The sequence below is a fragment of the Hypanus sabinus genome, chromosome 2, assembly GCF_030144855.1.
Source record: "Hypanus sabinus isolate sHypSab1 chromosome 2, sHypSab1.hap1, whole genome shotgun sequence".
Taxonomy (NCBI): domain Eukaryota; kingdom Metazoa; phylum Chordata; class Chondrichthyes; order Myliobatiformes; family Dasyatidae; genus Hypanus; species Hypanus sabinus.
The window spans coordinates 84,211,214-84,224,968 of NC_082707.1; positions in this window are offsets into that span (position 1 = coordinate 84,211,214).

Here is a 13,755-nt window from a genome sequence, read left to right on the forward strand (position 1 = left end):
AGAATTATAACATTAGAGCTATTAGTGAAATTAGTGACCACAGGAGGGGCAGGACTGGCAGCTCAATGTTCCAAGGTTCCGTTGCTTTAGACGTAACAGAGTGGGAGGAACTAAAGGGGGAATAGTGATTCTGCTAGTTCAGGGAAATGTCTCAACAGTACTCAGACAGGACAGACTGGAGATTTTGACTACTGAGGTTATACGGATGACAGTGAGGAATAAGAAAGGAGAGACCACATTAATGGAATTATATTATACATGACACAACAGTCCACAGGATTTAGAAAAGCAAATTTGTTGAGAGATTTTAGACTGCTGCAAGAAACATTAGGTTGTGATAGTAGGTGATTTTAACTTTCTGCATATTAATTGGGACACACATACTGTAAAAGGGCTGGATGGGCTAGGGTTTGTCCAACGTGTTCAAGAAAGTTTCCTTAATCAATACACAGAGGTCCCGACTAGAGGAAACTAAATCTTTTGTTAGGGAATGAGACACGGCAGGTGACAGAAGTTTGTGTAGGGGAAGACTTTTCATCTCGTGATCATAATGCTATTGGTTTCAAGATAGCTATGGAGAAGGATAGGTCTGGGCCTCGTGCTGAGATTCTAAATTGAAGAAAGGCCAACTTTGCTGCTATCAGAAAGGATCTGGTGAGAGGGGATTGGGACGGGCTGTTTTCTAGCAAAGGTATACTTGGTAAGTGGGATGCCCTCAAAAGTAAAATTTTGAGAGTGCAGGGTTTGTATGTTCCTGTCAGAATAAAAGGCGAGGATAATAGGTTTAGGAACCTTAGTTTTTGAGAGATATTAAGAAAAAAGGAGGTGCTTAACAGGTATAGGCAGATTGGAGCAAATGAGGTACTTGAGGAGGATAAGAAGTGCAAGAGAACATTTAAGAAAGAAATCAGGAGGGCTAAATGAAGGCAGGAGGTTGCTCTAGCAGACAAGGTGAAGGAGCGTCACAAGAATTTCTACAGATATATTAAGAGCAAAAGGAGAGCGAGGGACAAAGTTGATCCTCTGAAAGATCAGAATGGTCATGGACCCAAAAGAGATGGGGAGATTTTAAATGGATTTGCTCCAGAGACGGACACAGAGTCCGTAGAGATAAGGCAACAGTGAGGTCGTAGACCATATCCACACACTGAGCAAGAGGTCTTTACTGTCTTGAAGAAAATTAGGGTGCATAAATCCCCAGGGCCTAACAAGGTGCTCCCTCAGATGCTGTGAGAGGTTAATGCAGAAATTGCAGGGGAGCTAGCAGAGATATTTCAAACACCCTTAGCCACGGGTGAGGTGCCGGGGAACTGAAGGATAGCTAACATTTTTCTGTTGTTTAAGAAAGGCTCAAAGGATAGACCAGGAAATTATAGGCTGGTGTGCCTGACATCAGAAATGGGAAAGTTATTGGAAGGCTTCTAAGGGATTGGATCTATAAGTATTTGCATAGACAAGGACGGAGTAGAAATAGTCATCATGGCTTTGTGCGTGGTAGGTTGTATCTAACTAATTTCCGAGAGCATTTTGAGGAAGTTACCAAGAAGGTGCATGAAGACAAGGCAGTGGGTGGTGTCTGCATGGACTTTAGCTAGGCCTTTGGCAAGGACCCGCATGGGTGGTTGGTCAAGAATGTTCAGTGGTTTGACATTCAGGATGAGGTAGTAAATTGGATATGATATTGGCTTTGCGAGAGAAGCCAGAGAGTGGTAGTGGATGGCTGTCTCTCTGACTGGAGGCCTGTGATAAGTCGTGTGTGGCTGGGATCGGTGCTGGGTCCCTGTTTTTTGTCATCTTTGTCAATGATCTGGATGATAATGTGGTGCACTGGAATTTAACCAGCTGCAGCATTGTCTGGTATGGCAATTTGAGGGTGCAGGAACATAAGATAATGCAGAGAGTAATGGACTCTGCCCAGTACACATGGGCAGATCCCTCCGCACCACTGATAGTATCTACAGGAGCTACTGCCGTAAGAAGGCAGCATCCAACTTCAAAGCTCCCCATAGTATAGGCCATGCCATGCCTCTTGCAACTACCACTGGGCAGGACAGACAAATGCCTGAGATTCCACTCCACTAGGTTCAAAGCTACTTCCCTTCAGCCATTTAGTTCCTGAATTAACCTGCACAATCCTAATCTCTGGGGTTCAGTATTACTGTGATCACTGCAGGAAAGTGAACTTCCTTTGTTCTAGTTATGTTTTATTGTAAAAATTGTGTATAATTTATGTTTTTTTTCTTGTGAATGCTGCTTACGTGACACTGTACAATGCTGCTACAAATAAGGTTTTTATTGCACATGTACATGCATGGACTTGTGCGTGTGACAGCAAGCTCAGCTTTGTCACTGACTTTCATGTGATTTTTGTGGAAATTCCCCAACGGCTACAGCATGGCTGCATGAAAATTGTTGACTTTAGGTGAGCAAAATGGCCTCCTGTGCAGCAACAAGGAATGACTTTTCATGTGGTGCTCCTTTAAATGTCTCCTACAGTGCCCATTCGCTCTTTGATACTGTTGCATAATATGGCACATAACCAAGGTTTGAGCTACAAACACTTTTTATCGAAGGCTGTCAACTATGACCAACAGCAGTACCTAGTAGAACAATAGAACATGTACCTAAACCTCATATATACTGAACTGCTTCCACTCCAAAAAGTAATAAACCCTGACAAGCAACACACACAAAATGCTGGTGGAACGCAGCAGGCCAGGCAGCATCAATAGGAAGAAGTACAGTCGACGTTTCGGGCCGAGACCCCATGTTGAATTTCCAGCACCTGCAGATTTCCTCGTGTTTGCGTTTTTAAACCCTAACAATCAACTACTTAAACAAATAACAACTTTCAGACATGAAAGTATCTATAGTTACAAATATAACTGAATATGTATATATATTCAGTCTTCTAGTGTTCCCACCCACTGAAGTGATGTATCTGACATCCCTGAAGCCTGCACTCTGGGTGCTGATAATTGCTGTGGATGGAATTTTCGAATATCAGGTGCCAGCTCTGGGAACTCGCTCAAGCTAAGTGAAGATAGCCAACACGCACAAAATGCTGGAGGAAGTCAGCAGGTCAGGCAGCATCTGTGGAAGTGAATAAACAGTCGATATTTCGGGTTGAAACCATTCTTCAGGGCTAGGAAGAAAGGGGGAAGGTGCCAGAATAAAAAGCTATTAGGAGAGCAGGTGTTGGTTGAGTCACTGGGTAAGTGGGCTAGATATCCAAGAGCATATATAGTGAGCCACTTGTGAAGTTACACCCCCTGCTGGTGTGATTTGCTGCTAAATTTCAAAGCTGCGTAGAGCACACAAAAATGTAGTTTAGTTGGCTCTTTCTACCACGGTCTGCATTAATAACTTCAAGCATTAAGTTCATCCATCTGCAGAAATCTAATTGCTATAGTTGGTTTCTTACTCATTAAAGACATACTCATACTCAAGGAAAGATATATTTATTTTGTTATCATCTGTTTCCGTCACACGTTGTCAATGTTTCCATGCCCCCTTTTAGATTTGGAAGCTACCCGTATTAAACTGCAATTTCTCCACGATGTCATATAGAACATTCGTAAACTTCTTTGATTTGTCCCACCACCATCCTTTTACAAATATATTGGAGAAAAGGAGTATTAAACATTTTCATTGTATTTTTGTTTAGCTTTGACTAAATATTGTATTTAAACTTTCAAAAGTTAAGATGTAGAATGTACAAGTTACACAATTTTGCATCATCAGGCCAATCCATTCCCAGTCTCACTTTCTCAGCCTTTTCTCCTCTGTTCAGAGACCTCCTTTTATTGACTCCCAGTACTTCAACCTTCTGTGTTCATTTGTTGTAGGCTATAAACTAATGTTCTTTCCCGTAACTATTATTCTTCCTCAGCTAACAACATCTCTATAGTAACATGAAAATAAATGCAAGCGTAGGCCAATCAGCTCACTCACCTCTCCCCCACCACCCCATGCCCCCCCCCCCCCGACAACCTTCTGTTTCCATGTAAGCTGGTGAGGACACAAAGCTTTGCCTGAATGACAAAGCCTTGCCAAGAAACTGTGCAAGTAAGAATTAGACCTCTTCATATTCCATTTCTGGGAACAGCACAACACAGAGCTCCCCACAATGAGTCATGGCACCTGTACTTTGTAAAGTAATGAGCAAGTAATAGACTTGCTTGAAATATGTGTGAAGAACTTTGAGCTGGCATCAATATTGTTCATTTACAAAACTGACGTATCTGGATCCTTGAAATGATGATTGATTTATAATTGCGATAGGATACCAAATAATTAACAAAAATCAGAAAGTTGAAAAGGCTTGAAATCTGAATTAAAACTCTTGGTAAATGTTACAAGAAATTGCTGGAAACAGAAATGTAGAGTCTAAAACCTACAAAGGTTTTTTTTCACATAATAATTAAACATGCCAGTGCTCATCACTGTCCTCGCTTACTTGGGAGTCAAGTTAAGGAAAGTAAAATAAGTAAATAAAAATAAAAGCAACAGTTTAACACAACTGTATCCAATAGATTTTTCACTTCAATAGAGAGAAAATTCAAAAATCTGAAGCGCAAATCCTTGTGCAGGATTCCCTAAAGGTTAATTTGCAGGTTGAATCGGTGATGAGGAAGACAAATGCAATGTTAGCATTCATTTCGAGAGGATTAGGATATAAAAGCAAGGATGTAACGTTAAGGCTTTATAAAGCATTAGTGAGACCTTATTTAGTGTGTTGTGAGTGTTTTGGGTCCCTTATCTAAGAAAGGATGTGCTGACATTAAAGAGGATTCAAAGGAGGTTCACGGAAATGTTTCCAGGATTGAAAGGCATTTTGTTCCCAAAATGGTTGTAAGCTTACAATGCAAATAAAATATGCTCAATATAGATTTTGTTTAGACAAAGTCTCGTCATCCTAAGACTCAAAGCTCAAATGATCCTCATAGTTCTTCTCAAATATTGATCCAGTTTTGATCCTGATTTGTTTATGATATTGACATGTTTGGCTTCCACACTCTTATTCAAGCCAGGTATCTCATTTGAGTAGAATATCTCCCCAAGCACTTTCTCGTAACACTCTCAGTAGCTCTCAGCACAGTCACCAACATTTAAATATCTAAGCACCAGGCATTGTTATTGATGACTGCTGTCACCAAACCCATTGTGATGTCCCGCAACTTAAGGTGTCCTGTACTGTTCTCATCAATGTTTGTTAGACAGCCTTCATTTGAGCCAATCACTTTAGATTTAAAGTTTTCAATTGTTTTTAATAATATTTACCAGAAATGATAAATAAAATACATGGCAGATTATGGTTTCTGAAAATCCTGCAGGCAAATCAGTTAACACATACAAAATGCTGGTGGAACACAGCAGGCCACGCAGCATCTATAAGGAGAAGCGCTGTCGACGTTTCGGGCCGAGACCCTTCATCAGGCGAATCAGTTTCTGTTTTTAATTGATGGTCAGGATAAGGTTACATTAGAACATAACACCATAAGATATAGGAGCAGAATTAGGCTATTCAATCCATCAAGTCTGCTCTGCTATTTCATCATGGCTGATCCATTTTCCCTCTCAGCACAATTCCCTGCCTCCTCCCCAAATCCCTTCATGCCATGACCAGTCAAGAATCTATCAATGCTACATGAGACAGATTGCAAAAAGGTGATATCTTACCTGCTACAACGGCTTGCCAACACGGCATCGCTTTACTTTATTAAAGGCTATAGCACAAACAATGAAGGACAACCACGATAAGTTAGAGCAAAGACAGATCAATAAATCTAATGGCTGAAATTCCATGTAAGTGCTCAAATTGAAGAGTATGGTTTATAATCATTAGGAAATTTGGAAGTAACTTCCTGAGTCATTCACCTAATGTCTATCATGAGAACATGCTTCATATATCATCTTTTTGCAATCTGTCTCATGTAGTTTTCTCTGAATGCCTTGTGGATTCTTTCTGGTGTTGGTTTTTAACAAAATACTCATGCTTAGCGATACAACCATTTGATCTCAGGCACAGCACTTATGGACACCTCCTGTTACATGTAGTACATTTTTCCACTGCCCGTGGAAGGGTACCAATGTAAGTAAAGCAGAAAAAGAAACACTGGGCCATAAGAACCATCTAAACATCTTGGACAAATGTTGGCAATGCATCAAGAGTCCCATAGTGATTTTTCTGACACACAGTGCACACAGCATACAGCATATTACTACAGTTAAGAGTGACAAAATGCTAACATTACTGAGCAATCTGCTTATCAACTCATGCAACCAAATTGTATGACAGTAAACCAACTACTGATGCATTTTCTCAAAAACACTGAAAGGCATTTTATGCTAATTCAGTATTCTAACTCCAGTTCTTAAGAATAAGTTGATCGGATTTGACTGGGATTCCCAAATACTTTTGTCCATATTTATAATCAAAGTTCCCAATGTAAACTCCTAAAACATAATCTATTACACAAAGCTGGTGCTGCTATAACACAATAGCTATGTTCCTAAGTGGCCTTACATTATAGTATGTCATGTTATAGCAGGTGAGGCTGCATTTGCCTTCAAAGCATAAGTTTAAACAGATTTTCCTGATCATGATTGTGCTATAACCAATGTGGCCTCATAATATAAATAGTGTTTACTAATCTATCAATTAGTAGCTCCTAATCAATTAGGAGCTCTTAAGGAATATAAAAGTGGATAAATCTTGGGTTCTGACAGGATTTCCCTAGGACCTTGAGGGAAGTTAGTGTAGAAATAGCAGGGGCTCTGACAGAAATATTTCAAATATCATTAGAAACGGGGATGGTGCCGGAGGATTGGCATATTGCTCATGTGGTTCCATTGTTTAAAAAGGGTTCTAAGAGTAAACCTAGCAATTATCGGCCTGTCAGTTTGACGTCAGTGGTGGGTAAATTAATGGAGAGTATTCTTAGAGATGGTACATATAATTATCTGGATAGACAGGGTCTGATTAGGAACAATCAACATGGATTTGTGCATGGAAAGTCATGTTTGACAAAACTTACTGAATTTTTTGAAGAGGTTTCAAGGAAAGTTGACGAGGGTAAAGCAGTGGATGTTGTCTATATGGACCAGTAAGGCCTTTGACAAGGTTTCACATGGAAGGTTAGTTAGGAAGGTTCGATCGTTAGGTATTAATATTGAAGTAGTAAAATGGATTCAACAGTGGCTGGATGGGAGATGCCAGAGAGTAGCGGTGGATAACTGTTTGTCAGGTTGGAGGCCGTGGACTAGTGGTGTGCCTCAGGGATCTGTACTGGGTCCAATGTTGTTTGTCATACACATTAATGATCTGGATGATGGGTGGTAAATTGGATTAGTAAGAATGCAGATGATACTAAGGTGGGTGGTGTTGTGGATAATGAAGTAGGTTTTCAAAGTTTGCAGAGAGATTTAGGCCAGTTAGAAGTGTGGGCTGAACGATGGCAGCTGGAGTTTAATGCTGATAAGTGTGAGGTGCTACATTTTGGTAGGAATAATCCAAATAGGACATACATGGTAAATGGTAGGGCATTGAAGAATGCAGTAGAACAGAGTGATCTAGGAATAATGGTGCATAGTTCCCTGAAGGTGGAATTTCATGTGGTTAGGGTGGTGAAGAAAGCTTTTGGTATGCTGGCCTTTATAAATCAGAGCATTGAGTATAGCAGTTGGGATGTAATGTTAAAATTGTGCAAGGCATTGGTAAGGCCGAATTTGGAGTATTGTGTACAGTTCTGGTCACCAAATTATAGCAAAGTTATCAACAAAATAGAGAGAGTACAGAGAAGATTTACTAGAATGTTACCTGGGTTTCAGCACCTAAGTTACAGGGAAAGGTTGAACAAGTTAGGTCTTTATTCTTTGAAGCATGGAAGGTTGAGGGGGGGACTTGATAGAGGTATTTAAAATTATGAGGGGGATAGATAGAGTTGACGTGGATAGGCTTTTTCCATTGAGAGTAGGGGAGATTCAAACAAGAGGACATGAGTTGAGAGTTAGGGGGCAAAAGTTTAAAGGTAACAAGAGGGGGAATTTCTTTACTCAGAGAGTGGTAGCTGTGTGGAATGAGCTTCCAGTAGAAGTGGTAGAGGCTGGTTTGGTATTGTCGTTTAAAGTAAAATTGGATAGGTATATGGACAGGAAAGGAATGGAGGGTTATGGGCTGAGTGCAGGTAGGTGGGACTAGGTGAGAGTAAGCGTTCAGCATGGACAAGAAGGGCCAAGATGGCCTGTTTCTGTGCTGTAATGGTTATATGGTTATAATTACATTATAATCAATTCACATTCTGGAAATGTGCTATAGCAGAACTACCTGTGCCTTGAATTTCTTCAGCAGTTCCACACACTTGAGAATTACTTCATTCCATTACAGTTTTGAGGACTCTGGGCTGTATAAGGAGGCCAATATGGGAAGCCTAGTCTCTCTATAAATAAACTGGGTTGTGGTTGAATGGAGTAGGCAGTCTAACTTCTTAATGCCATCCAGAAAGCTCTTCCTCCACTTTTTGGAGCTTTCTTGGACCAGTGGTTCCCAGGAGTCAGTGGGATTTAGCATTTATTCAAGAGGATGTTGAGCACATTCAAGCATCCATTCCTCTGTCCAGCTAAGAATATGCTACCATGAGGAAATGTGGAGTGGATTGTTCTGGCACTCTGGTATTGGGCACTAAAATGACGTGGCCTGCTGAACATCGTCAGCTGAGTGTAACTAGTACCTCAATACTGGGAAAGTTGGCCTGGGAGAGGGCTCTGACATTGGTTCTTTTATTCTTCCAGAGAATTTGGATGATTTTGTGCACACAATCTTGGCATTTTGTTCTCTTTCCAATGTCTTGAGGTAAATTGTAGGTAGTCAGGTCTAAACAGCATCTGGGAGGGCCTGGACTACCACTACTACACAATGGTCCATGAGTTTTGTACAGCTCGAAGGTATTGATCTTCAGGTAGCTTTATCCTCAATCAAATTAGTGTATAGAATACAGTGGCTCCCATGATGTGGAAATGGCCCACCTTTTCCAGGCCACAAAACATCAGAATCCACAAAGCTGTAATGGAAGGAAGCTATTCTTAATCATGAGCTTTTATTGTTGGAAGACCCTGCAGTGCAGCAGGGGGCAGGTTGGCCTTGCAGAAGTCAGTATGATCTATCATCTCATCTGCTTCAGTGAAAGTGTCAAAGATGGCCTGGACCTCGGCCATATAGTGTATGTATCTGTAGGCCACAGCCCAGCGGCTGGGTTTGGGTATTGAGAGTGCAGTCCCCATCAGTTGAACAACCTTCCACTAGAGTGCAGAATTGTGGGGAGATTTCTGGAGTTATATCAACTATTCAGCACCCATGACTCTTTGAGACACAGAATTAATGCCATTGAGTAAAGAATCTTCTCCTCACATCAAAGACCAAAGTCAACAAGTCTGGACGTAGAAAGCCCAAAAGGTCGAAGACCAAGTCCACGGTAGAGGAGTGAAGATTGGAGACCCGATGCCTGCAAGTCTTGGAGTCCAGGCCAGAGAATGGAGGTTGGAGTCCCAATGCCTGCAAGCGTGACAGTCCAGCACCAAGGACTGGAGGCCCAGAGGCAGCCTGTCCTGGGGTTGGACCCTGTGTGTTTGAGGGGGTGGAGGGTGGGAAAGGATCTGGTTTTGCTGTTGTTGTCTTGCTTTGCTCTGCTATTGTTGTTGCTGCTGCTGGTGATGTTGTATTGAACATTGTAGGCATGTCTTGTTGGTGGCAGAACATGTGGCACCACTTGCAGGCTTCCACCAGAACATCTCTGGGTAAGTTTGGTTGTTAACACAAATAAGGTATTTCACTGGATGTTTTGATGTACATGTGATGAACAAACCTAAGTATAAATCTGAACCTGAATTGGGGAAACAAAAGTGGCCATGAACTCAAAGAAATTCATAGGGCTTGAGACTTATAGACTCTCCACAAGACTAATGAGTTTAATCTCTCCATAAATGCTGCATAACCCTCAGGTATTTCAAGCATTTTATGATTTTTTATGGGGGTAGCTTAATTAAATGTTTTGAGGAGGTGACGAAACAGATTAAGATAGACTGATGGCTATGTCGTTTATGGATTTTAGTAACAAACAAGAGAAAATCCGCGGATGCTGGAAATCCAAGCAACACACACAAAATGCTGCAGGAACTCAGCAGGCCAGGCAGCATCAATGGAAAAGAGTAAACAAGGTGATGTTTCGGGACTGATGATAGGTCTCAGCCTGAAAAATCAACTGTTTACTTTTTCCATAGATGCTACCTGGCCTGCTGAGTTCCTCCAGCATTTAATATAGAACCATAGAAAACCTACAGCACAGTACAGGCCCTTCGGCCCACAAAGCTGTGCTGAACATGTCCTTACCTGAGAAATTACCGAGGGTTACCCATAGCCCTCTATTTTTCTAAGCTCCATGTACCTGTCCAGGAATCCATTAAAAGACCCTTTCGTATCCGCCTCCACCACCGTCGCTGGCAGCCCATTCCATGCACTCACCACTCCCTGCATAAAATATGTACCCCTGATATTTCCTCTGTACCTATTCGACAGCACCTTAAAACAGTGCCCTCTCATACTAGCCATTTCAGCCCTGGGAAAAATCGTCTGACTATTAACACGATCAATGCCTCTCTTATACACCACTATCAGGTCACCTCTCATCCTCTGTCGCTCCAAGGAGAAAGGGCCGAGTTCACTCAACCTATTCTCATAAGGCATGCTCCCCAATCCAGGCAACATCCTTGTAAATCTCCTCTGCATCCTTTTTATAGTTTCCACATTCTTCCTGTAGTGAGGTGACCTGAACTGAGCACAGTACTCCAAGTGGGGTCAACCAGGGTCCTATATAGCTGCAACATTATCTCTTGGTTCCTAAATTTAATTCCACAATTGATAAAGCCTAATGCACCGTATGCTTTCTTAACCACAGAGTCAAACTGTATAGCAGCTTTGAGTGTCCTAGGGACTCGGATCCCTCTAATCCTCCACACTGCCAGGAGTCTTACCATTAATACTATATTCTGCCATTATATTTGACCTACCAAAATGAATCACTTCACACTTATCTGGGTTGAACTCCATCTGCCACTTCTCAGACCAGTTTTGCATCCTATCAATGTCCCGCTGTAACCTCTGACAGCTCTCCACATTATCTACAACATATCCAACCTTTGTGTCATCAGCAAACTTACTAACTCATCCCTCCACTTCCTCATCCAGCTCATTTATAAAAATCACAAAGAGTAGGGGTCTCAGAAAAGATCCCTGAGGCACACCACTGGTGACCGACCACCATACAGAATATGTCCCGTCGACAACCACTCTTTGCCTTCTGTGAGCAAGCCAGTTCTGGTTCCACAAAGCAATGTCCCCTTGCATCCCATGCCTCCTTACTTTCTCAGTAAGGCTTGCATGGGGTACTTTATCAAATGCCTTGCTGAAATCCATATACACTACACCTACTGCTCTACCTTCATCAATATGTTTCGTCACATCCTCAAAACATTCAATCAGGCTCGTAAGGCACAACCTGCCCTTGACAAAGCCATGCTGACTACTCCTAATCATATTATACCTCTCCAAATGTTCATAAATCCTGCCTCTCAGGTTCTCTCCATCAACTTACCAACCACTGAAGTAAGACTCACTGACTATAATTTCCTGGGCTATCTCTACTCCCTCTCTTGAATAAAGGAACAACATCTGCAACCCTCCAATCCTCCAGAACCTCTCCTGTCCTCATTGATGATGGGACAGGAGATCATCACCAGAGGCTCAGCAATCTCCTCCCTTGCCTCCCACAGTAGCCTGGAGTTCATCTCATCTGGTCTCAGTGACTTACCTAACCTGATGCTCTCCAAAAGCTCCAGCACATCCTCTTTCTTAATATCTACATGCACAAGCTTTTCAGTCCGCTGTAATTCATCCCTACAATCGCCAAGATCCTTTTCTGTAGTGAAAACTGAAGCAAAATATTCATAAAGTTCCTCTGCTATCTCCTCCAGTTCCATACACTTTTCCACTGTCACACTTGATTGGTCCTATTCTCTCATCCCTTATCCTCTTGCTCTTCACCAACTTGTAGAATGCCTTGGGGATTTCCTTAATCCAGTCCACCAAGGCCTTCTCATGATCCCTTCTGGCTCTCCTAGTTTCTTTCTTAAACTCCTTCCTGCTAGCCTTATAATCCTTTAGATCTCTATCTAGTTTTTTGAACCTTTCATAAGCTCTTCTTTTCTTCTTGACTAGATTTACAACAGCCTTTGTACACCACGGTTCCTGTACCCTACCATCCTTTCCCCATCTCATTGGAATGTACCTATGCATAGCTCCACGCAAATATCCCCTGAACATTTGCCACATTTCTTCAGCACGTTTCCCTGAGAATATCTGTTCCAATTCTATGTTTCCATGTTCCTGCCTGATAGCCTCATATTTCCCCTTACTCCAATTAAACGCTTTCCTAACTTGTCTGTTCTCTCCAATGCTATGGTAAAAGAGATAGAATTGTGATCACTATCTCCAAAATGCTTTCCCACTGAGAGATCTGACACATGACCAGGTTAATTTTCCAATACCAGACCAAGTATAGCCTCTCCTCTTGTAGGCTTATCTACATATTGTGTCAAGAAACCTTACTGAACACACATAACAAACTCCACCCCATCTAAACCCCTTGCTCTAGGGACATGCCAATCGATATTTGGGAGATTAAAATCTCCCACTACGACAACAACAACCCTGTTATTATTACACCTTTCCAGAATCTGTCTCCCTATCTGCTCCTCGATGACCCTGTTACTATTGGGTGGTCTATAAAAAACACCCAGTAGAGTTATTGACCCTTTCCTTTTCCTAACTGCCACCCACGGAGACTCTGTAGACAATTCCTACATGACTTCCTCCTTTTCTGCAGCCGTGACACTATCTCTGATCAACAGTGCTACGCCCCCAACTCTTTTTGCCTCCCTCCCTGTCCTTTCTGAAACATCTAAAACCAAGTGCTTGAAGTAACCATTCCTGTTCCTGAGCCATCCAAGTCTCTGTAATGGTTACAACATCTTAGCTCCAAGTACAGATCTACGCTCTAAGCTCATCCTCTTTGTTCATAATACTCCTTGCATTAAAATTGACACATCTCAAATCAACGGTCTGAGCATGTTCCTTCTCTATCACCTGCCTATCCTCCCTCTCACACGGTCTCCAAGCTTTCTCTATTTGTGAGGCAACCGCCTCTTCCCCAGTCTCTTCAGTTTGGTTCCCATCTCCCAGCAATTCTAATTTAAACTCTCCCCAATAGCCTTAGCAAACCTCCCTGCCAGGATATTGGTCCCCTGGGATTCAAGTGCAACTCGTCCTTTTTGTACAGGTCATTCCTGCCCCAAAAGAGGTCCCAATGATCTAGAAATCTGAATCCCTGCTTCCAGCTTCAATCCATCAGCCAAGCATTTATCCTTGACCTCACTCTATTCCTATACTCACTGTCATGTGGCACAGGCAGTAATCCCAAAATTACTACCTTTGTGGTCCTGCTTCTCAACTGCCTTCCTAACTCCCTATAGTCTGCTTTCGGGACCTCCTCCCTTTTCCTGCCTATGTTGTTGGTACCAATATATACCATGACCTCTGGCTGTTCTCCTTCCCACTTCAGGATATCGTGGACATGATCAGAAACATCCCGGACCCTGGCACCTGGGAGGCTAACTTCCATCTGTGCTTCTTTCCTGTATCCA